At 35.4% G+C, this 25,028-nt stretch overlaps 1 long non-coding RNA gene across 1 annotated transcript; it reads right to left on the bottom strand.

Annotated features, from left to right (window-relative positions):
• Positions 1–4,656: 4,656 nt before the first annotated feature.
• On the bottom strand, positions 4,657–9,893 carry LOC143269979 (uncharacterized). Its single transcript, XR_013046793.1, has 2 exons — positions 9,742–9,893; positions 4,657–6,481 (listed from the first exon to the last, which is right to left on the bottom strand). It is a non-coding gene; the product is annotated as an uncharacterized LOC143269979 (long non-coding RNA).
• Between the last annotated feature and the right edge of the window lie 15,135 nt (positions 9,894–25,028).

Here is a 25,028-nt window from a genome sequence, read left to right on the forward strand (position 1 = left end):
CTTGTCTTGGCTTCCTTCAGAAATGGACTGTTACCTGGATGTTTAAAATCAAATGAGCCCTTTCTTCCAAGTTGTTTTGAGCATCTGTTTTATAGTAATTTAAAGCAAATTCAGATAATCATCTATGATTTACTTTGGCCCAAGGACAGAACATTTCATATGTGATCTGGAAACTGTGGATTACTTTGATTCTATTTGATCAGAACAAAATTTATTCTGAGGTTAAACTAGACTTGTTGAATCCATTCACACCGAATCCCCATTCTCCATTATTCCTTAGAAATTCAGAGAGTTACACTTTCATACCATTTCAGTACCTTGTGGTGCACTTGACTTAAGGTATTGTTTATGGGATATTTTCCTTCCTGTAAATAATTTATCCTGATAAGGTAAGAGGTTTATACTTGTACCTTCTAGCAATCCACCAATGCTGCCTTATCTGCCAACCAGCAAGGATCCTTTGAAACTTAGTTTTTAGACTTCATGGGTGTATTTATATATGATGCTGAAATGATATTGGAAATGATGTTCAGTCCACTTGTGCAGCTTCTGACAGAACCCTACGATTCCTATCTGAGGAACAGGAGAGTAGGAAGCAGTTAGCATTCTCTACAGTACTTGAATTATTTTAATAACTTTAACACTCTATAAAGATGAGTTTTTAATTTGATGCAGACATGAATAGGTGTGAAACATAGCCATAACAGTAACTAAAAATGTTACTACAGAATGTATTGTTCAGGACAATATTTTTTCTGAGAAGAACTACATTAATAAATTAGCTGTCATATTTTTATGAGTACTATTTTTATGTCACTAATAGAATTTTTCACATTTTGCAGAATATCTCAAAAATTCATTCTCTAGCAACCTAGTTTATTATATTTAAATACATTTGCTATTTATTTATTTATTCCCTTGATGGTGTGGTTTGAGCCCTAAGTCAAGGGCCCTACCACTGAGATATTTCTCAATCCTATTCAAAAATAATTCTAGTTTGATAATAGTTAAATTAATTCATTCTCATAGTACTAACATTAAATAATTTATAGTGTTGGGGCCAGGTCTACACTTGTTATATGTTTATTAGGCAGGGTCTCACTATACTGCCCAGGTAGGTCCTGAACTCACTCTCCTCCTGTTTCAGCGTCTAAAGTCTCTGGTAATTTATAGACACATGCTAGGTCATAGATTATTGTCACAGTCTCTGACTGCCTCTATTCATTCTTAACAGAGAATTATTTTTCACAAACCAGTTTGTTTTCCTACTTTCAGGCATTCACATAATCAAACAAACATGTTAACCCATTGCTGACTTTTGAATTCTGCCTTATTACATGTTTTGCATTACCTTTCTTTCCTTTTATTGAGATTATAGTATGGTTTCCTCCATTTCTTTGAGTATTTCAGTATCCTATTCAGTTTGTTCTTCTACATGATACCAATTTAAGTTCATAGTAGCAATATTTTAATAATAATTTACTATAATCATATTCTTTTGTATTTAATTATGGAAATTTTGCATAGATTAAAATTGAAACATCAAAAAACATTTTGTGGAAATATTGAAATTAATGGACACAAATAAGTAAAAATGATAATAGATTTTCTACTTTGTAACTTATTTATGGAGAGAAATGAAAAAGGGGGAAATACCTTTCTGAGATACAATTGACCTACATCTAATTACAGGAAACCTTCAAAGGGTACAGAATTGCATTGGTAATTCTTAGTTAAGTATTTTTGGAAACTTAACACTTAACCAGAGACACACGATCAGCCTGGTAATCAAATCATCAACCAGAAAGTCAACACAAAACAAGTTCAAGGAGTTCTAAGGACACACACTAACCTTAAAATATTCTGAAGGAAAACAATTCTTTTCCTGAATATCCCAGAGCAGACATTTTCAAAGGCGATGTTTTATTAGAAAGATAAGAAGCCACAGTTCATTAAAAATTAGCAGTAATGCAATTGAAATATCTATTGGAGCAATAAGCTTTGAACAAAGAAGATTAATGTGTATTTATAGTTGGTTCTGATTTTATCTAACTTCAGACAATCCAGAATGAAAATGGAAAGGTTTTCATAATTAAAATGGCCAAGTCTTGATGTCTCTATGTATAGACTTGTACACCACATCACTCAGACATTGAAAGTTAGACATAAATAAGCAATAGGTCAAAAAGAAATCCCAAAAACCTAAATTAAAAACATACTTTAGCAATTGTTATTATAAAAAATAATCATTAATTTATTTCACAGATTATATAGAGGTGCATTTGAAGTAAAGAGGATGCTTCCATTTATATATTTCTATGTTTTCCCAAAGAGAGTAATGTGGAATTAAAAGAAGTAGAAATAGAGAATTTTGAAAAATTCCATTACTAACCATCATTTTGGAAGGGAAAGATGTAATAATGACTAGAATGATGATGGACACTTGGTGAGATATTCAAAAGATCATACATGGTTAAGAGACTCATAACTGGAAGAAAATATTGGAAGATAGTTCTTCAATGGCTCTTATCCCAGTTTTTAATTACCAAATAGTTTCCATATATGTGTGTGTGTGTGTGTGTGTGTGTGTGTGTGTGTGTGTGTGTGTATGTGTGGTATGTTCCATCATTTTATCTTTTATTAATTTTATTATCAATTGAGAAAGAGAGTATGAGTATATATGATAATGAAATAGTATGTTGAGCTTCAGAAAACAGCAATGAATCTAGTCAGGCTGCCATGCTACTGGGCCTACTCTGCTCACTATTGACAGCTAAAATAAAATTTACTGAACATAATATAACAATTCCAGAGTAACTGGAGATGGCATGGCTTAAAGCTTTATATAAAGTGATAGGAAACATGTTCCTTTATATTGAAAATTTGATCTAGCAAATGGAAAAATAAACAATTCATATAAATTCTATAATTATATTTAAAAAATTGTTCAAAAGTCTGTTAATAACCATACTGGGTAAATTTGGATATCGGTAAGACCAGAGTAGCTAATGTGTCAGAAACATAAATAATTGTACTCTATCATACCAATCAAATGAATTATAATAATCATTTTTATCACAATAAATACAGCAAAGTATTTAATAAGGTTTAATATGCATTTATGACATAAAAACCTTAGGAACAAGGAATATATCAAAGGTCATAAATGACAGGCCCACAGGAACAGCATAGTAAATGAAGAAAAGATGAAATTGTTTCCTTGGAATGCAACAATAAAACAGGTGTCAAGTTTGACTATTCATATTCAGTTCAGGGGTCCATGTCATAGCCCAAGCAATAAGGGGTAGGGAGGAACATAGATAGATAGATAGATAGATAGATAGATAGATAGATAGATAGATAGATAGATAGATAGATAATAGATAGATAGATAGACAGATGGATGCAGAGATTTATATTATCTCATTGAAGATAAAATGTTTTCATAGAGAGCAAAAATCAAACATCTCAAAGAACTGAGAAGTTCAGTAAACTTTCAGGTTAAAAAATTTATGTATAACTTGATAAAAATACATATGCATATAAGTGTGTGTGTTTAGGATAGACTTGGAAATGCTTAAACATATGTGCTCTTAAATACAAAATCAATATTAACAATGAAGAAAATGAAGCACCATTGCAAAGACTACTCTTTAGTTCAAGTCTGTCCATGGTCCATAGCAGAAAAACCTGAGGTTCTAGAATTTCACCAGCCATGGGTGAAATCACTTGCCTAATCTTTCCAATCAGATATGTAAAAGTTGAACATGTTAAATTACAAGTAAAGGATGAACTAGTTTCGTGTTTGTAAGATTTTCATCTCTTGTGTCTTCTTTTGGATTGATTTTTCCTGTTCTGTTGCCATTTTTTCTCTTGTATGTTCCTATTGAGTTCTTCTGTCAAAAATATTGGAAAAAGACATCAAACATTTTAGTTAAATATCTCAATCTTTTCTTCATGTTTATTATGTAGTTCTGGGGTCTTTTCAGTCCTAGTTCATTTACTGTCTACATTAACTCCCTGTGTGATAGTGGTTTTAATTTTTCTCATTAAATTTCACTCTGCTGGGATCTAAGCTATTCTGAGGCCACATATAAGAAAAAAGAGTGAGGTTTTGTGGTCATTGATGGAAAGAGTGATGAAAGAGAAACTTGCCAGAGATGACAGGCTGCTAGGATAAAAACAGAAGACATAGGAAAAGCAAAATTAGTGAGCAGGAAGGGGCAGAAATACCGGAAGAAGAGCAAGGGGCAAGAGCCCACTAGAGGATCAGATTTCGATGGATGGGCAAGGTTCTTAACTGCTTCCCTCATATGGCACTGCTCAAGTGACGAGTGGTCCCATTATGATGGAGTATTTCCAATCTTGCTGACTATTGGATTGTGATGTTAATTTCATGCACCATTTCCTCTCAAAAAATAAAATGTAGAATAAATAAATTTCATGGGAATATAAAAAATCCCTGCACTCAACTAAGTATCTTTATTTTTTATATGTTAAATATTCTACATATATAAAACAGTATCTCATTTGTATCAGTCCCAAGAGTATATTCTAGATAATTGTTTTGAAAATGGAATGCTTGAATCAGGCAATTTGTAAACATGTCCATCTTTTCTTGCTTTCTTTAACAGAATACACAGACCATTAGCAAACTTTGTTTTTTTTTTTTTTTAACAAATATCAAGTATTTTGGTAATAGTTTCAGTGGCCACTATGTTATGGTTTTCTTTGTAGCACTTTGGATTTCTTTTGCTGTGCTTTCCCTAGAACATTGGACTTAATTTGGTGGACTCTTATTTAATGCTCTATAATTTGGATTAGCTCCTGTCCCTAAAGAATAAGATGATTAATTTCTTTACAGCTGTGACTGTAGAGGTCTAGGTCATCAAGGGATGCACAGCTATGTTCTAGAGGAGCAAAGATTTCAAAAATCTAATCTCCACATGAATGAAGTGAGACTGTGGCATTTTACTACACTTGTCCTTGAATGACTTGGCATACAGTATCTTAAGTCAACATCAATTCAACACCTGTCTCTCAAAACTACTTTATGCGAGTTGATGTAGTGATGCACACATTTAATCCCAACACTCAGGAGTTAGAAACAGGATGAGGAGGAGTTCAAAGCCAGCCTCAACTATGTTGGGAGTTCAAGGCCAGCCTCAACTATATAGGGAGTTCAAGGCCAACCTACTCGGTATAATACCCAGTCTCAAAAATCAAATCAAACAAACAAAAACGTAGCTGCTTTTTGATGTGGACCAGTAGCTTTTCTGAGCTGAAGACAATTCCTCTGAGGAACATATTTTTTTCCCAGTTCTGCTGACTAGTAAAAGATTACTCATTTTGTTCAATGGCTGTATTTATGTAAGCTAAGAACACTTTATTGTTTAGCTTTTCTAGAGGAATATTTACCAACTTCTCACTCACACTTAAAACACAGTTAAATAGATATTTCTTATGCACTAACACTGAGCTGGACCTACTCATCTCTTAATTAAAACACCCAATCACTCATGAATTAATTGTGTGTTTAGTACCTAGGAGTTATACACTTATAATTTTGAAACATAAAATTAGAAAATAAAATAGCTAATATAAGCTCATTATCGTAGCATTTTATTAACTCCATTGCAGCAGTTCCCTTATTAAGACATAAACACTTGAGAACTTAGCATATTTATAGTAGCTAGAAAAATGGATAATTTCATGCCCAACTTTATTTTACAAATGCCCCATGAATACCTGATTATGAAACCTATTTCTATTCAAAATTGAGTGGTTTAAAAACAACTAACCAAGAAAACAAAGGGAAGGAAAGAAGTAATGTGAATTGTAGTCCCTTTAAAATTGACTGTGCTAATTCCATGAATCTCAACCAAAGCATCGCTTAGAGTTTTTAGTAAATACCTACTTATGAGCCAAATCCTATTCTAAACACTTTGTATAGAAATGTCTTTAATCTTCAGTATGGCATTTCAAAGTGTGAAATCCATTGTCAGCCAAGTCAGTTGACATCCAAAAGTCATAACAACAGTAAAAAAAAAAAAGCTAGTTATGAATAATTTCAATATATTTGTCTTTCCTATTTTAGAATTGTGAAATATATTGTTTGCATTTTATGCAGATTTTCTTTATCAATTTCTGATTGACATCTGAAGAAAACATGTTTGTCAAAGAATACCAAGCTCTGAACACGCTCTAGAATTTCTCTAAATATCTTTAAAATTTAAATGTTAAGTTCAGGAGTAAGGCAAGAGACCTAACTTAAGGATGGGATCACTTAACATCAGCTTAAGGTATTTTAGGATGGTCAAAGAAAGCAGACTATAGTGATCAATTCTCCCAAAGCCGGGGTTGATCCAGATTGGGCCCATCAATATTTCTTTGTGCTTTTGGGCTTTTCTTTCTCTTTTCCATTTGTTGTGTAAACATGAACTTCTTCAGTAGAGTATACCTATAGGGACAGAAGCAGGTACTGAAAGAAATGCAAAATGACATTTTTAAGACTATAAATGATATGTGGTTGCAATCTTTGACATCAATTAACACAGTAGTAATGTATAAAAAAACAAGTGACACTAGTGACCTATGGCTTAAATTTGAAAAAATTTGAAAAAAAGACTTCCGAGGGAAGTATTTTCGCCTTATTTTGTTTTTCTGCAACAGATGACAGACTACTTCTAGTAGGTTTTCTCTGCTGGAGTCTTGGTTGTAAAATATCCCCAGTCTCTGGTGTCATACTAAGCCTTGACAAGTTGACTTCTAGGGCAAGAAGTGAATTCTGTCACCTTGCCCTCTGACTCGGGTGTCCTTAGAACTTGCTTTTGCTTTTGCTACACAAGAGAATTGACACAGGGGCAGGAAAGCCAAGCTTCAAGAGGAGCTATAGACTGTCACTGCTTTTTTTTAATTGCTCATTCTTTGACAGTTTTACACATGTATGTAATGAATTGTAAATCGCTTGACTTCTCGTCCATCCTCTCTATTTTAAAGAAAACGTCTTGTTCCCAATAAACCCCCCTTCTAATTTGTCTTTTTTCATCATTGCTTTTGGTTTCTTTGTTTCTTTTTGGTTTGGTTCAGTTTGTTTTTGAACCACTGAACTTAATTAGAATCACATGCATGAAGGTGGATGGGAGGTTACATGCTGGGGTGTGCACAATTTTTCAGTGATTGTAACATCAACGGAAATGATACCTGTTCCGTCAGTAACCAATAACCGCCAATAGTCCCTCATGAAGAAGTGGGACCTTCCTCAGCCTGTGATGAAATATTGATGGTCCCAATCTTGTGCTGACCTTGGGAAGACAACTACAGCTGCAGTGAGTTTATAGGTACATAGTCATATCATGTCCTGAAGATATTTTTCAGCACCTCTCTCTATCCTCTCATACTAACACCCTTTCTGTCCCTGCTTCTATGGTGTTTTCTGATGCAGGAAGGGGTTGATATAAATGTCCCATTTAGGAATAAGAACTGCTTTCTTTAATCCTTTATGACCAACCACATAAATGAATTTTGTCTAGGCTGCTGTTCAGTGAGAGAATGAATAGGATGCAATGAGTGGTCCTCAGTGAAATCCAATTAGATCAGGTGAACTTCAGCAGAAGAAGCCAACCTCTTCTAGCCCAGGTAAAATAAGACCTTCCCATCTAAGCCCAGCCCAGATTACTGACCTGCAAAACTGAGAGCTAAGTTAAAATTGTTGTTTTAGGGTATTTCTATGAAATGGCACTAGGTAAATAATAAATGAAACATTAGGTAGATAAGGATCCTGAGGTTTTTCTAGAACCTGGAAATAAAGAAAGCTTTCCATTATCATAGCACTGCATTCATTCACCACCTGATTAATAAATGCTTGGTACAGACATAGTTCTATCTATTAAGACACAAATAGTACAAATTGAAGACTATAGCAACAATAAAGATTTTATGAAAAATCTTAACGATGAAAAGAAATGTGGGATATTCCATCCAATATCTCTCTAGAGCCCGGGAAAAAGGTTCACTGAAATATTAGTCTATATGCACTTTAAAGATAAGATGGGACTTGATAAATATAATTTCATAAATCAAAGCACTTTCTTAGGAAAAATATAAAATAATATTTTAATAGCACATATTTGAAGTTAGACATTTTATTTTATTATTCTCTTGTTTGGAATAATTACCAACCAATACTCCAGAAAGCTTTAGAATATGCAGATTTTTTTGTAGAAGTTAGTACCCTCAGATACTACACTGTTGTCTGTATGTACATTTAATAAGGGACTTGTTTGCAAACCAACACACATATAGAAATACTTCAAAAGCCAAGGGACATCACCATTTGGTATAGGCATGGTTTTATCTATCAAGACACAAATAGTGTAAGTTGAAGGGCATAGCAACAATAAGGCTTTTATGAAAAATCCTAAAAGAGAAAAGGAAACATACATCATCTTGAAAAGAAGAAGACTCTACAAGACAGTAAGCTTCAGATGCAAGGAAAATGCCACATTAAATCAAATTCAGGATGTTATTCAATAGGACAATGATATGAGGAAAGAGCAGGCCAGCTTGGAAACAAAACAAAACGAGATGAGACATAAAGTCAATACGCGGAGATGAAAAAAGCATCTAAGTGAGATCGGGAAAGATTGCAATAAAACTAAAATTGCAGAAGTTTGGGTAAAATGCACACAAGATTTACTGGAGAAAGTTACTGACTTGAAAAAAAATGGAATTAGGAGATAAAAACCTGCAGAGTTTTTCCCAGAATGAAGAGGGGGAAATAAGAGAAGAAATGACAATGTGGTGAATTTAACAAGGACATTTTGGAACATTTGACCCATGCCAAGGTCTTCCTATGATAGCTCAGACTGTTATCGTACCTCTACACTGCCCATGATGTCTGAACTGTCGTTACTGCAGAGAAAGAGGGAGCCTCAGACACTGCACGGTGGGGTGGGAATATCAATAGTCAAGCTGTAACCCAAGGCAAGGTGGGCTGATTCCAAAACCCATGCTTTCAACACAGTTGTGATGCTGCTGCTCTGCTGCTTGGGGAGGGTCAAATATTAACAAGAAAGTATTCAGATGCTTTAGACAAAAAAAAAATAAAAAGTAAATAAAAGTCTGTATAAGTAGGTTAAAGAAAGTTACTCACTGAAAGGTGAGCGACTTTAGATTACTATAAGAACCGAGTTTAAATAAAAGAATAAAACACATAATTGGACTCAATGTGTCATCACACACACACACACACACACACACACACACACACACACACACACACTGAAGACATGATGAATGGACAGAGATGTATTGGGAAGCATATTGCACATGGGGGGGTGGTTGGAAGGAGAAAATGAAGCTTGAGTATGATCACATTTCATGCTATAGAAGTTTAAAATTCTCAAGGAACAAGACGACAGTAAAAAGTTTATCTTCCGTATAACAAAAATAGTATACGTTCTCCAACATTAAAAGGATAATGAAAAGCAAGCAAAGAAGCAGAACTAAAACAAGCAGTGGTGGAGTTATGAGGGCAATGGGCCAAAATACATGCCAGATTTTTCACTCAGTTGTTATTGGGTATATGTCCAGTCATAGGAGTATGCCATTTATATAGCACAGACAATGCAAGCCAGCTCAGTAGCTCAAACATGCCATGCTAGCACTCCAGGAACCAAGGCAAGAAAATTGAAGGAAATTCAAGGCCAGTCGCTTCTAGGCAGCAAGTTCTAAACTTACCTTGGCCATTCCTTGAAATTCTGTCTCCAGATAAAAGCAAAAATACAGTATAGATAATTTGATGAGGAATTTGTGATTTGAAAGGAGTGCTCATGTTAAACTATTAAATATGATGCATACTAGGAGTATTCCAACAAAAATGTGACAGCAATCTGAAACAGAAGATAAATAATATAAATAAATAGAAAACATTTGGAATTCCAAAGCTCAGACTGTGGATACTTAAAAACAAAATAAGACGTGTGTGTGTGTGTGTGTGTGTGTGTGTGTGTGTGTGTGTGTTTAGGCATAAAAGTAGAAAGTAGTAAAAGTGCTTAAATTGTAAATATATAACACAGTAATTGCAAAATCAACTTTGAAATGAACAAAGACATCATAGAAAAGTGTTAGAATAACATTGAAAATTTCAACTCATATGAGATTTGAACAAGTAATCAAACATACCCTAATAACAGTAGACCCAAATGAAAAAGTGACAGGGAAGATCATAGGAATAGATGCCAAAATTAATATCGCTAACATTCTTTCAGCTAAATCCAAAAAATGAAAGAATACTTAAAGACCAAGATAATATATTAAATTCACAAAGAATATCAAAACCAGTAATGAGATTCTGAGGAGATATGAAAAAAGGTGCTGCTAGGACAAGACATAAATAAGGAGGGAAATTTTGTTTCTATCACCACTCACAATTATTATTGAAGTTCTAATAAATGAAATAATGTAAAACCATGAACAAGAAATATGAATGGTAAAATAAATACAATTTATAGTCATTTATATTTGTCTTATGTTAACTGTACCAATCTGAAATCTCCCATAAAACATGAGTTAATAGTACACACAAATAGAGTAAAAATTTTAAATATCACTACTAATTTATTGAAGGGTATTATACACAATCTATTTGAATATAGAACAAATAACATTAAAATTGGTAGGAAGCACCATAAATCCATAAACAGAATACAAACCTGTCTAGAAAAATTGCACCTATGATGTTGTTCAAGTTGTAAGAAGACTTAAATGGACACCAAGAGTATAAATGCAGAGCAGAGCCTTTGTCTTGCTCAGAGGCCCTGGAGTTGAAAGACAGCTCTGGAGGATGGAGAGATGACTCTGCAAATGAAAATCACTTCCTCCTTTTTAGAGGACTCAGGCTTTGTTCCCAGCACCCATAAAGCTGCTTATAACCATCTGTAACTGTGGTGGTAATCTAATTGTACTGAAATGTGATTTTGATTGTATGTTAATAAATAAAGTTATCTGGGGGTCAGAGCTATTAGAGCCATAGCAAGAGTGTGGCAGTGGTGGCACATGCCTTTAATCCCATAGATCTCTGTGTGTTCAGGGATACAGACAGCATTGGAGACATATACCTTTAAGACCTAGGGGGCTGTACAATCAGACAGTGACGAGGCAGTCACGTGTTTGGGTTTACAACCAATGAGAAGGCAGAACAAAATACTATAAATAGACGAACAGACAGGAAATAGCTGTTAGTGGGAAGGAATTTTAATGTGTGGTGTCAGTCAATGCAATTAGTACATCTGTGTTGCTAAGCAGCAGTTATCAAAGATGACCTCCCACCCTCATGCTGGCACTGGGAAGTGATGCACTCCTTTTAGTGATTACATATCAAAAGGATGTCCCCAGTAAAATGTGCAGACGGTTAGCACTGATTATCAACTTGAGGTTGAGAAACACCTACAGGGTTCGTAAACATGCTTTCTGAGTGTGTCATTGAGAGCTTCTCCAGAGAACAGTAGATCTCGAAGGCTCTTTTCCAAAAATTGGTATGATGCATTGATAAATTTAAAATTTGAATGAATGAAAAGGTGCTAGACCTGTCAAGTGGAGGCCTAGTTGAAGGAACAAGCATGCTAGGAGTTTGCCTTTGAAGGATATGAGTTGGCTCTGGTCCCTTTTTCCATGGCACTCTGCTTCCTGATAGTAGAGAAGTGAGCAGCCTCCGTCTCCACACATTCTGGCTGTTAGCATGCTTTGCCTCACTAGGAAACCATAAAAATGAAGCACACGGATTTTGTTCTGAGACCTCTGAACCTGTGAACCAGAACAAAATTTTCCTCTTTGTGTTGTTTTTCTCAGTCATTTGTCCCAGTGCAGGGCAGCAGGAAAAACACAAAGGCAATGTGTTTGAAAAATGAAAAATACTAGAGGATAGAAGATACACACCACCAAGAAATGATTCACACTTGAAACTTTCCTAGCATTCATGCTCAAAAAATTTTTTACGAAGGGTATAGAAGCTGATAGAAAGAAGCCTATCAAAAGTTTAAATAAGCTAAGGAAAAATTGAAACTCTCAGGGTCATAAGTTTATTTCAAGCACACTAGACTGTCCACAAGACTGAGAGTATGATGGGGAGAGGTAGGGATTGAAACGATAGGCTAATAAACTTAGGGTGGGAAGTAGAATTACATTTGTAACTTTTGGGTCAAATATCTGCTTCCATGAATGACTTTAAAAAAAAAAAAAGGAAATAACCTTGAGTGACTCTCCTCAAACATTAAACCCCAGGTGGAACAAATATAGAGCCTCTGTACCAAAAAGGCAAGTCCTCAGAAGGGTTCTTTTGTTTATCACACAATAAATCATTGTGCTAGGCACAGACACATCATTGGCCCAAATGGCTCACAGCCCCAAACTAACTGACTTTCATCTTGCCATTTCGTTAACTAAATGTTGATGTGGCAGACTACTGTGGTCCTGTCCTGCGTTGGGAGTTCTGAGCTACACAAGTATGGAGTATCACAAGGTGAGTAGGCTGTAAGTACTGAGACATTTCCAGATTTGTTTATAATTTGATCTCCATAAATCTTAGCAAGGTGAGTTAGTATATAAAGGTAAATACTGCTAGACTAATGTTTGTCTGTGGCGTTTATGTTGAACTTTGAAATAGGATGACATTCCTGTCAAATCCGGGGTAGTGTTGTTGTTAGAAATCTGTTTCAGCTCTTAACTGTATGACCCTAGATTCAATGTCATACCATGCCCCTGTTTGCTTTTTATTATCTACTTTATCCATTTTAGCTGGTGTAATAAAACACAAGGCCTCTCTGAATGTGTATTAAACAATGTGGATGGGCTGCAGAGATGTCTCGGTGATTAAGAGCACTTGCTCTTCCAAAGGACCCAAGTTCAATGCCCAGTACCCACATGGTAACTCATAACTATCTGTAATTCCAGTCACAGAGGAACCAATGCCATTTTCTTGCTTATGTGAGCATTTGGAATGCAAATGGTACACTGACATAAAAGCAGGCAGATCACCCAGACACTTATAAGTTAATAAAATACAATAAATTTAAAATATATAAAGTCAATGGACACAGTTCTCTAATTAGCAATCGACTTGTTTTCCTATCATTCTCTCTTGTCCATCCTGGAGGTTGCTTTCTAGCTGCAACCAGGTTCCAAGGTTCCTTCCTGCAGGGAGTTTGCACTGGAGAGGCTCAGCAGTCTCCATCACAGTTAATACATGTAATACCTGGAAGATAGCAGTGAGAAGTAAACACCTTTTGCATACTGTACCATCATAATAAATCCCTGCTTAGTCCTACTCACAACATTTGAATCTGATTCCCGCTATGGAAGAGAAAGCTCATCTGACTGAGAAACATGACACTGACTTCCTAGGTCCTTTCTACCCTGACAATTAAGAAATCAATGTATAGTTTTTCTACTGTCAGAGTAGAGATTGAAGTAATGATGTCTACTGCTAGCCTTGTTGTCGTCTGTACTGTTTATCACAGATCTGGATGTGAATATTCTGGACAACTGGTAGACCAAGCAACAAGTTATAGTCATTTAGAGTATACCACCAGTGCCAAATGGTGAGCCCTGAAAACATACATACAGGTCTCATCATTTTATATTTAGAAACAAATGTTTATACATATATATATGCATGCAATAAGAATTAGTGATTAAAGAGAGACCACAAATTTGAAAGAGAATGGGAGGAGTAGATGGGGGAGTTGGGGGGGGTGGGGGAAGAAAGGAGAAATATTGTAGTTAAATTATAATCTCAAATTTATTTTAAAAGTTAAGGAAATGAAAATGCATCTATAAATCTTCAGAATGAACTAAAAAAAAAAAAACAAAAAAAACAAGGTATTTTGTAAATTTCCCTGTTACTGTATGTATGACACAGTGCTTGATACTGAACTCACCAAAGTATGTAAGTCCCTGAGCCTCACTTCCTTTTTGATAGTTTGGAGAAAGGAACATAAAGATAATTCAAATACCAAATGGGACACAGAGAGTGGAATTCGGATCAGCTTGAAAATCGAGTAACAGCTGATACTGAAGAAGCATACATGAAAAGTAACTGTCAAGTTTTTAAATAGCAAAATAGAGACATTCCTTAAGTAGTAACATTTGAAAACTGAAAGAGACAGATAGATCATGAACTCTATGGATGGACACATGAGAAATTTTAGGAAAGAGACTGAAAAGCAGAGGCCATAAAATAAAGTATCAGGTACATGGAAATGTGGGAGAGTTCACAAAAACATGATGAATAGAAAAGATTTTCTAAAGCAGAGAAATAGGAGTAATGGCTTGTTAGTTTCAATTAGCTTTGCTCCTGCCTTACAGCTAAGGGTAGTAGATACTTAACACAATTTCAAGTATGTAATGTGCTGCCTCCGATAAGAGATGGAAGTTTCCAATTCAGCTGTCAAATCTGGAAAACCTGTAGAAAAAAAAAATTCTGCATTCAACTTTGTGTAGACTCAACTCAGATATTTCATTTTCTGGGAAAGTATGGATAATCACTGGATGACTTTTGCAGGGAGGAAGGTGATTTATAGGGACAAGTTTTTATGTGCATGAGGCTGGCCTTGAATACTTGAATACTTATACAACATAGAAGGTAGCCTAGAACTCATGATTTTCCTGCCTCTAGCTCCCAAAAAGGGATTACAGGAATGTGTCATCATGTTGATCATATAGAATACTTGAACAAACAGGTTCTTTTCCTGTTTTAAAAATTAATATCTCTGGGATTAGAGATATGATTCAGTGGTTAAGAGTGCTTGCTGTTCTTTCAGAGGGTACCAGGTCAGTTCCCAGCACCTGTCAGGCAGGTCACAATGGCTTGTAACTCCAATTCCATGGTGATTTAACACATACTTTTGACCTCTGATAGCACTGTATTCATCTGTTTAACAAATCCCATGCACATACATACATTATTAAAATGAGTCTCTTTTAAAAAATTGTTTGTTGAGCCTTATTGAGTCAACTGGAAGGGAAACTGAGGATTGTAAAAATATTAGTAGGTTAACTTAGTTGTCTAAATTTAAAATAATTCAAACTTAATAGCAGAGACAATAAAATTAGGAGAAAAAAAATGAAAACAAAGATACACTTTGATATATTTGATATATATTGAAGATACACTTAAGATATATTAGTGTCACTGCAATTTTAATGAATGACCAAGAGCCAGAAAGGAAATGACCTACAAGAGACAAAGCTTGAGACTGAAGTTACAGAGAGCCAACAAGGGAGAAGTAGGGTTGGAAATTTCCAGTTGAGAGATTCATATGTGTCTCCTTCCTGTGATGAACCTATTTGCATGATCCTGGCTCCTCTAATCTCCCTGCCCCTAGCTGCACAGGCATCAGAAGCAACACTTACTGTTAACAGTAGGCTCCAATTCTTACCTGTATTACATTCCCTCCTAGTTGGTAGTTCTTAGTGGCAAGTCTAATTACTACTGTTGCTATTGATGGCCACCTGTGCTCCTGCGCAGATCAGCATCGTGCAGTCTTCTTAATAACTTTACCACAGGAAGGATGAACCCCAGCCACTTCCCTGTATGGTTAAGTGGGCTTCTTTTTCTTCTCTCTCTTTGTCTTTTTTCCTTTGTAGCTTAGCAATGAAAAGGAAACTGGTGAAGCTGAAAGGAAATTGGAGCAAAATCCACAGGAGCCTCTTAAATGAAATATCAAGCACGAGCTCCTCGGTGTAAGTGGTTTCCACACAGCCATTCACTGTGAACCCCTACAAAGCTAACGCAAAGTGCCCAATGAATTAGACATGCTAGCCCTACATCTGAATCAGTCTCAGGGGAAGGATCCTGAATGCAAGCATATTTAAGCATCAGAAGATTTTTCCCCTTTTCCATTGTTTTTTACTACCATGAAATATTTAAATCCCACATGTCTTCAGTTTGTGAAGGGCCAATGAGGCATGTAGCAGACAATAATAAAACTAAATCTATTTACAAAAGCTAAGTAGGCAATACATCAATAAGTATCATTTCAGACTCCAAATATACATAAATATTATTAAGACTAATAGCAGAGTGATTAAATTACTGAGACTTGGCAAAGTACTTTAGACCATGTGATTTACAATAAGTGACTCTCAGTTATATGATAAAATTAGAATACCCATTATTGAGTCAGTCAAACATGTGAATAGTCAGATATATGAATACATATGTGAATTTCTCTAGCTAATAGACCAGTTAGCTCTAAAGCAATAATCTTGATAGTTTTAGAAAGAAGAAATAAAATCCAAAAGCAAATGTATTTTCACAATAAATATATATAAAGTACACATATACTGCTAAAATGATTCACCTGCTATAATATGTAATTAGGGACTTATATGCACACACATACAGTCTTTGCTGTGGAAGTAGTAAAATAGAATTAACTCTTACTTAATGTTCTTTCAGGTGAGACAGTTGAATTAAAACCACAGTGACTTCTTTTACTATATAAGTCGTGATAAGTTTATTTAATGTTCAATAAAAGAGGAAACAAGATAACATGAGGTGTCTTCAAGACACAGATAATCAAAAAGAATTTTGAACATTCATTTTGTATCAGTAGTTTGCTGGCCAACAGCTCAAGACATTTACAATAAACTTTGCTTATGTCAGTTGCAGAAATATTAGTAAAAAAATGACAAGTAGAAAATTAGACCTAAGGGAAAAAAAAGATGAGGCTGGTAGCTAAAGCAGATAAGTATTGTTGGAACCAAGGAAGTTTCTGGTGAGAATCTGAGAATCCTTATCACTTAGGTGTTTAGGGTTTTGCAAGAGTAATTCTCACTTTCTTTCTTCACTCTTGCACCTTTTGCTCACAAACTGGTTCATGACCTGCTGTTTTTGTGCCTCAGACTTTGCTGAAATTACAAGTACCATGGCCAACAACGAAAACCTAAATGCTAAATATAAACCGACATGTTTAAAACTCCAATTATTCTCATCTTGTTACACACTTAACGGTCTACAATCTTCAAGATACCTCCACTTATTTGTTCATGTAACCATTTTCAACTTGCTCTCTTGAATTAAACTATTTAATTTCTTTCTTTGAAAAATTGTATTTAACACAAAATACCCCTTAAATATGATATTTCCAAACAAGGCTTGGATGGAGGCTTGCATTGCACTTTGAAATCACAATAATAATAATGATTTATTAGGATGTTACATAAAAAGCTTTAAATAATTGAATTGTTCAATTAAGATCTCAAGGAACAGAACTAGGGCCCATCATCAGATTCCCAGATCTGGTTTTTCTTGCACCAGATTCTCCAGACACACACAAAAGTCTATGAGTTAAAGGTTTATGTGGTGATCAACTAAAAGGTCAGATCTCTTCCCCCCCCCCCCCCTTCTCCTTCTCCCTCTTCTCTCTCTCTCTCTCTCTCTCTCTCTCTCTCTCTCTCTCTCTCTCTCTCTCTCTCTCTCTCTGTATTTGAATTGATCAACTCATGTTACCATGGGTCAGACAAGTCTAAAATATGTTGGGCAACCTGGTAAGTTTGGAGTTCATCAAAGGGTTGATATTATAGTCTTGAATCTCAATGCCATAGGATAACACTGTGGCAACCCAAGCAAGACTTCTTTGTTGAATTCTTATGATCTCTGGGCCATGTTTTTAAGGCCCTCAACTCAATGGATGAGGTCCATTCATACAAAAATATAATCTTTATTATAAAATTAAAATGTACAGACTTAAACATTAAACACATTTAACAACTGTCTTCAAAGCAATTTATATTTTACTATTTAACTAAATTAGGGGACACCTACAACTAACTGTCACCAGCATATAGGACTTACTATATGATCCCCACACTATACACAATATCTGAGGTGATTAATATCTTTCATTGATAATGTACAATTACAGTTACTCTACAAATATTGATAATCACTGTGTAATAAGGGTTAGAAGGTTTACATAGAATATAGTTACTAGAAAAGGGGGAAAATGGAAGTAAAACATGAAAATGTACCATATCACAGGAAAAGCAGTGGACAGAGACAAATTTTTCCTTTGCTTAGCTTTTACTCAACCTCTGACTCATACTCAATAAAGTCTGTCCCAAAGGAATCTACTCTGCACTTCAAAGATTCTTCCATGTCTAGCTCAACCAGACTTCAGGATCACAGAATTCTGCTGTCTTGAGCCATGAGTTCACTGGTCTTGGTCTGGTAGATGGTGTCCTAAGTGCTTACTTGGTATAAGCAGAATACTTCTGCAGTGAATTGGGAGCTAAAAAGTTGCTGGTGCTTGCTGTTGCCTTTAGAAATTCCCAAGAAACTCTTAAGTGCAGGAAAGTATTTTTGGATAAAACTGAAGACCATAACTCCAGTTGACAAGATTTTGTTAGTTATTCTCCAAAGGAAAAAACAAAAACAACAACAACAAACAAACAAAAATGTATAAAATACAGTGCCTATTAATCATTACAAGAAAAATGCACTTACATGTATATTTCCATCTGGGTATACCATGTCACAGTGTGCAACTGTAGCACAGATCTTAAATGGTCTTATTAAACAAAAAAACATGGAGCCAGATATAGGGATGAAAGCCTGAGAGATCAGGGAAATAGGGAAAGCCACATCTAACCTCACTTCTCCAACTTCTCAACCAATCCTGTTTCCTCAAACTGGAAGCCTCTGAGTCGCCATCCAAATGGATCTCAGTTGAACTACTGCTAAAAGCCTAAAAGCTTAAAAGCCTCTAGTTCCTGGTCCTCATGCCTTATATACCTTTCTATTTCCTACCATCACTTCCTGGGATTAAAGGCATGTGTCTTTCCCAAGCAAAACATGAGATCTCAAGTGCTGGGGTTAAAGATGGATTTCACCATGCCTGGCTGTTTCCCGTATGCCCTTGAACTCACGGAGATCTGAATGGATCTCTGCCTCTGGAATGCTAGGATTAAAGGCGTGTGTTACCACTGCCTAACCTCCACCTTTAATATAGTGACTGTTCTGTTCTCTGACCCACAGATAAGTTTATTGGGGTGCACAATATGTCAACCACATGTAACACTCTAGTAACTACATTTTTCCTCATGTCTATGTTATTTAAAAGCTGGAATAAGCATACAAATCTTCATCGATGTGTACTTTAGTTGGAAAACATAAAGACAAATTCATTTATACATTACTTTAGTTCAGTACCTTTAAATACTAAGTATTCATTTAAAATACTTAAATGATATATTAATTTCATTAACTAATGATCTCCCTAAATTACTCCATGGTTTGCCCATATATTTCACACTTTGTAACATACAATTAAAAGATCTGGTAGAGACCAAGTCTCAGTGTGCTTTGTAATGATGTTTCTGCTCAAGAACCCTATATATTTCTCTGCTTATTCAGTCAACTACTCTGTAACTACTTAATGGGATCATTTATCACAGACTTGTGTTGGACACTCAGGATCCAGTAAAGAAAGAAATGATCAGATACCTGAATTTGTATCTCAGATTTAAGAGAAATTACACAAATTTTATTTAATTAAGTTGTTGCAGTAGAAGGTGTTGGTATTTTTAATAGAAGGACAGATGACCAAATACATAGGCTATGTGTCAAAACTAAACTTGAGAAGTGTCAAGTAAAGTTTTCTAAAGAAAAATCATCTTAAATTAAGAAGTGAAATAAATACAAATAGCCATCAGTCAGGAGAAGTGAAACAAAGCAAAGGAGAAAAAATGGTGTGGAGGCTGAGTTATTAGAAATGAAACCCTTGGTAGACAAAACCATCTTAAAAATGGCTTTGAATACTGTAGGGAGGAAATTAAAATGGATATTCACACCTATAGAGGAGCTCAGAATATTCTGAGAAAGAAGTTTTGCAAACAGGTTCTTATGGTAGTATGGTCATGTTAGACTAACAGGACTGAGACTGGGGTTGTTTTGCAATCACCTGTAAAGAGGTGCTGACAAAAAGTGAACTGAATCAGATATACGAACAGCCTTGGTGGTGGATAACAGGGGTTAGAGCTATGCAGAAATGAAGATGTTTGGAAGATGTGCACAGGGAATCCTCGGGGCCCAGTGCACATCAGCAGTGTCATGGAACTCTGAGGGTAAGCTGATCTGAAACAATGCAGACAAATCAGGACGTTTCAACATCTACAAGATGAAATATTCGAAAGCTAGTGTCTATGAATATCCAAACTACTATCCCTCACAGTTTATATTGACATGAATTTGACCTTTAAATTTATAAAACTTCCAATTACCAATACCAGAGTTATTTCACACTTATCCGGGTAGTGTTTGCTTCTTCACTCCAGAATGACTTCTGCCATCTAGAAATGTCTCTGCTTTCAGGGATTCAGATCCACTGGTGTTGCTGTTAAGACCTTTCAATGGCTTGATTCAGACTTAATTTCTTCCTTTGTATGTCATTATGGCATCCTTTCTCACTCAGAAACTTACCTTCATTTAACTGACGTCATCCTTATTAAGAGCTTCTTGATCATGCCAGACTCAGTTATCTTTGCATAACTCAATACCTGGCATGTATCAGACACACAATAAAAATCTATGGAATGAATGCAATAAATGAACACACTGGCACACTCTGCTTTCCAAATAATCATAAGAGAAGATTTTAAAATATAAAGCAAATAGTGGAAGTGAAAAGGAAATGGATGGCTTATGCCTGTAACCTTAGCAGTTAGGAAGCTCAAGCCAGCTGGTACCACATGGTACATTCTACAGTTTTAAATCAAGACAGCTGCCTCTCTGCTTGTTTTCTTAACTAGAAGGGACAACTAGGAGGAATTGCTACTCCGTTTTCTCTAGCACTGCACCTCAGCTTTGGTGCTGTATCATTTCCTTCAAAATGAATCCCTCTTTTCTTTCCTGGGGATGTCTGAATACACTCAGGAAAACAAGATAGCCTATAGAGACATCTAGAGGAGAATCCTCTTTATTGAATAGGGTTATGCTACAATTCTCTCTCAAGTTAATTTTTTTCCTTTACCTGAAGACTACTGGTAGTTCTTTGGAATTTAATGTGCAAATTCATTGAGATGATTAATTTGGGCATTGAAGGTAAATCTGCATTCCTTGTGATGAGATGAAAATTACCAGCAGCACTCTTTTAAAGTATCGCCTCTGACTTCACAGAAACAAATGGTACGTGAACTGTCTTCCACTGTCCTCCAGACACTGCTAGTTAAAGCCAATTATCCACCTTCTCACAGACAAGCCTTTAATAAGTGCTCTGATCAGTCACTGCGAAATCCATTGTCTCAGTAATTGGGAGTGTTTAAAACCAAGGTGAGATATACAGGGTTAGTTCAATGTGCACTGCCATGCATGTTGTCTTTGTCACCTTAGCGTTTGATATAATTTGTTTTCTTTCGATATTTGATGCATTTCTGCAAATGATTGCTCTACACAAATAAAGTACTCCTTATTCCGAAGTTTTTGTAAATGGAAAATAGTATACCAAGCATTCCTAAAATTAGTGAAAGACATCTTAATTTGCATCTTTCCTTAGAATTTACATAGAAATAGAATTAGGGCACTAAGTGCCTGAGTTTGTTCCTGTAACACAATAAAGTTTCAAATAATTTATGTATGAATGGTAATATAATTTTCTGTTGTACTTGTGTGTGTGTGTGTGTGTACATACTTTTCCAAATATTCCAACTACAGTAACAACTTTATTAGCTTGCGTCTCACAGTCAGAAATTGAGTTCTCATATTCTGAATACAAAATTATTGTCTGAGCATTTCTCTAGCCTTTGAAAATTAGAATGAGTATTTACATCATTAGTTAGTTTTTACTCAGCTTTATGAAGCCTACTATCTTAAAATAAATAATTAAAACCACACAGTAAAAACAGTATGGTTATTTCTCCAAATAAATTATTCTTTCCTCATGAGAAGCCTGCCACTCTATCTCTCCTCAGGTGAGTGATGGCACTTGAGGCTGTTATTTCATGACCCAGCTGAGCAGGGATGTTAAATGGATGACTGTTTATTTCTGGCAGTTATATTCTACTAACATCTTATGCAAAATGGTGATATAAGTTTATAAGCTCAACTTTCCACTCTCTCAAGTTGGCAAAGACATTTTTTAAAAGGTCAAAAAAATTGAAAAGAATTCTATTAAGGATTTCAATAAGATATCATCCAGCAGATAGAACCAGATGGAGAGAATTTTTTTCACAGCATGAAATTTCTAGCTTTCTCATCAGTAAATGATATTGTTCAATCATTCAAATGTCTGATTCAGTAATGTGTTTCCATTTTCCCCCATGGGATATATTCTCTCTGCTTTCTTCACCTTGTGTGGTACCTAGAAGGCTGATTTGTATGAGCTGCAAAATTCCAGCTTTTGACCTCTCATTTCCAGGCCAAGTTATTCATTCACTGTTCTCTATCTTTTGGGAGCGATTTTATGGAGACTGAATTCCTCTCTTCAAAGCCGTGGGTCGTATCTGGCAGTTCTTCTCCCCATGCCTGTATCTTGGTCTACATCACAATCATTCCATTTGCTTGCCCTTTAAGGTCTGCTTATATTACAGATTCCAGTCCCAGGATACTTCCTCATCTCTTGTTGATTCTCTTCAACTTTTCCAACTTGAAACAGTTTGCTCATTAAACTCACTTCAATTACCCTTTCTGGATATACCATCTGTTTCTTGACAGTTCCTGACTGATAGAGTCCTTATACCTGAAACTGATCACAAATTCCTTTGGGGGACAAACCAAATTTCATATGAATCTTTTCATCTCTGTACTTCCCCCAAAATATTCTCCTAGTTAAAGTTATAATCTAATTCCCTTACATTGTTTTAAGTGCCTCCAGTTAGTTCTCCTTCCCAAACCATTCTCCACATTGAAACTAGAGTGGTAATTCAAAAATAAACAGAATATTGATTCTCTAATTAATTCCCTCTTTTAAGCCACTGACAACTTGACTTTTCTTCAAAGGGCGGTCAATAAGTTTCTGCACAATGCAGGCCCTGCCTGTTTCCTAGGACTCTTCTGTACACACACACACACACACACACACACACACACACACACACACACTTAATACATACTACTCTAGCAGCCGCCATGCCTATAGTGATTAAAGTCAACTGTTAATTTGACTGGATTAAGAAGTACCATCACCACAGATACAGCTACATATGTGTTACACACAATCACAATAGATATAGCTACATATGTGTTTTCTTCCTCAATTACTTGTCATGCCTACCTCTTTAAGATACTCTCCACTTCAAGAAGGCAATCATGGGATGTATTTTTTTGTGTTGAAAAATTAAAAACTAGATTATAATGATTGTAGCTATATAACCATCATCTTCTAAAAATGGTGAGTTATGAACTTCAGATATCTGTCTCTATGTGTATGAATTATATCTCAATAAAGTAATTAAAATATATTATGGTCCAGATTAAAAGAAAAAACTCAAAATAAATTAAATGTACTAACTGTAGATTTTTAAGATCTACAATGAGGCAATATTCAAATATAATGTCCTATAGCATTCAAAAGGCAAATGGGCCACTATATTTATTCATAAGACAGCCAATCAAGACTTATTCAGTAAATGAAAAAAAAAAGAGTAGACTTACATATTCTAAATATATTTGGGGGCAAAGTAAATAACATATGCATGCTTAAAATAAGTTCAAATTATTGTAAAAAATATATAAATATGTAAATATCTACAGGCTAGCAAGATGTCTTGGTCTTGTGGGTAAAGGCATTTACTCTACAAGTCTAAAGAGATGTGTTGAATACCCAAAACCCACATGAAAAATCCAGATGCAGTGGTATAAATTTTGGAATCATACCACATCAACTTCGAGATGGGACAAAGGGACAAGAGATCACAGGAAGCTCATTGGTCAGAATCTGGAGCACTCAATGTAGCAGAAATAAGAGAGACAATGCCTAAAAAAAAAAGGAGAAGGGAACTGTCTCTCAAATGTTGTACTGTGAGCTCCACGTGCTTATAGTGCCATCTCTTCACCTGCACTCATGCATACAAATCACACACACATACATACACTTGTACATATGCACACACACACACACACACACAGAGAGAGAGAGAGAGAGAGAGAGAGAGAGAGAGAGAGAGAGAGAGAGAGAGAGAGAGAGGGAGAGAACTAGGATCCACATGTCACTTGTACATGTGACCTATGTCTCTTGTTGCCTCGATTAAAAGATATTCACTTCATTATTTTTCCCAAATCCATACCAATTATTATTGAAACTTGTTCCTTACCTTTACACTAAACTGAAGATCCTGCCAAGTAAATGTCTTCATTTATGTTTAGTACTTCATCACTACTGTAAAACTTCCATACAGCTATGCTTATAGAGCAGAATTTCTAAAAGTCACATATCTGAGGGAGCCCGTCATTCTTGTTAAGAATTTGGGGTCACACAATCATCTGCTGAAGGCCTTAGCAAAACTTTTAGCTCCACAGTTGCCAGTTTCACGTAACCCAAGAAATTATGGAGAACTCACTAGATGGGTAGAAGTGACAATGAAAAGTATGACTATCTTGGTTCCAATCAGAACTCTCCAGTACAGCTGGAAATGTGACCTCTTAAGATGGCATTATCTAAGCTTGCTTTTGATTGGCATTAGCAGTTGTGATTCAGACACAAATGCATTTAGAATTTTTTTTTCTAGGGAGAATTCTAGCTGTAATAGTGCTTGGTTCATTATTCTGTACAACTCAAAAAGAATCATAATGTTTAGTGTTTTGGATAGAGAATTAATCAATATTTATACAAATGGGTCAAAGCCCAATTTGACAATCTTGTTTCTTAAAATAATTTGGAAATTTCCATTCTAGATTATTTCAATATTTTTTATTCATGGTATCTAGAACAAAAATGAATTGTGACTTGAGGCTAAACGTATGATATGACAATAATCTGTGCTTAATCTATGTTTGTCTATGGTTAACGTACCTCCATGTTTATTTGAAGTTT

This window comes from Peromyscus maniculatus, chromosome 21 (assembly GCF_049852395.1).
Source record: "Peromyscus maniculatus bairdii isolate BWxNUB_F1_BW_parent chromosome 21, HU_Pman_BW_mat_3.1, whole genome shotgun sequence".
Classification (NCBI taxonomy): domain Eukaryota; kingdom Metazoa; phylum Chordata; class Mammalia; order Rodentia; family Cricetidae; genus Peromyscus; species Peromyscus maniculatus.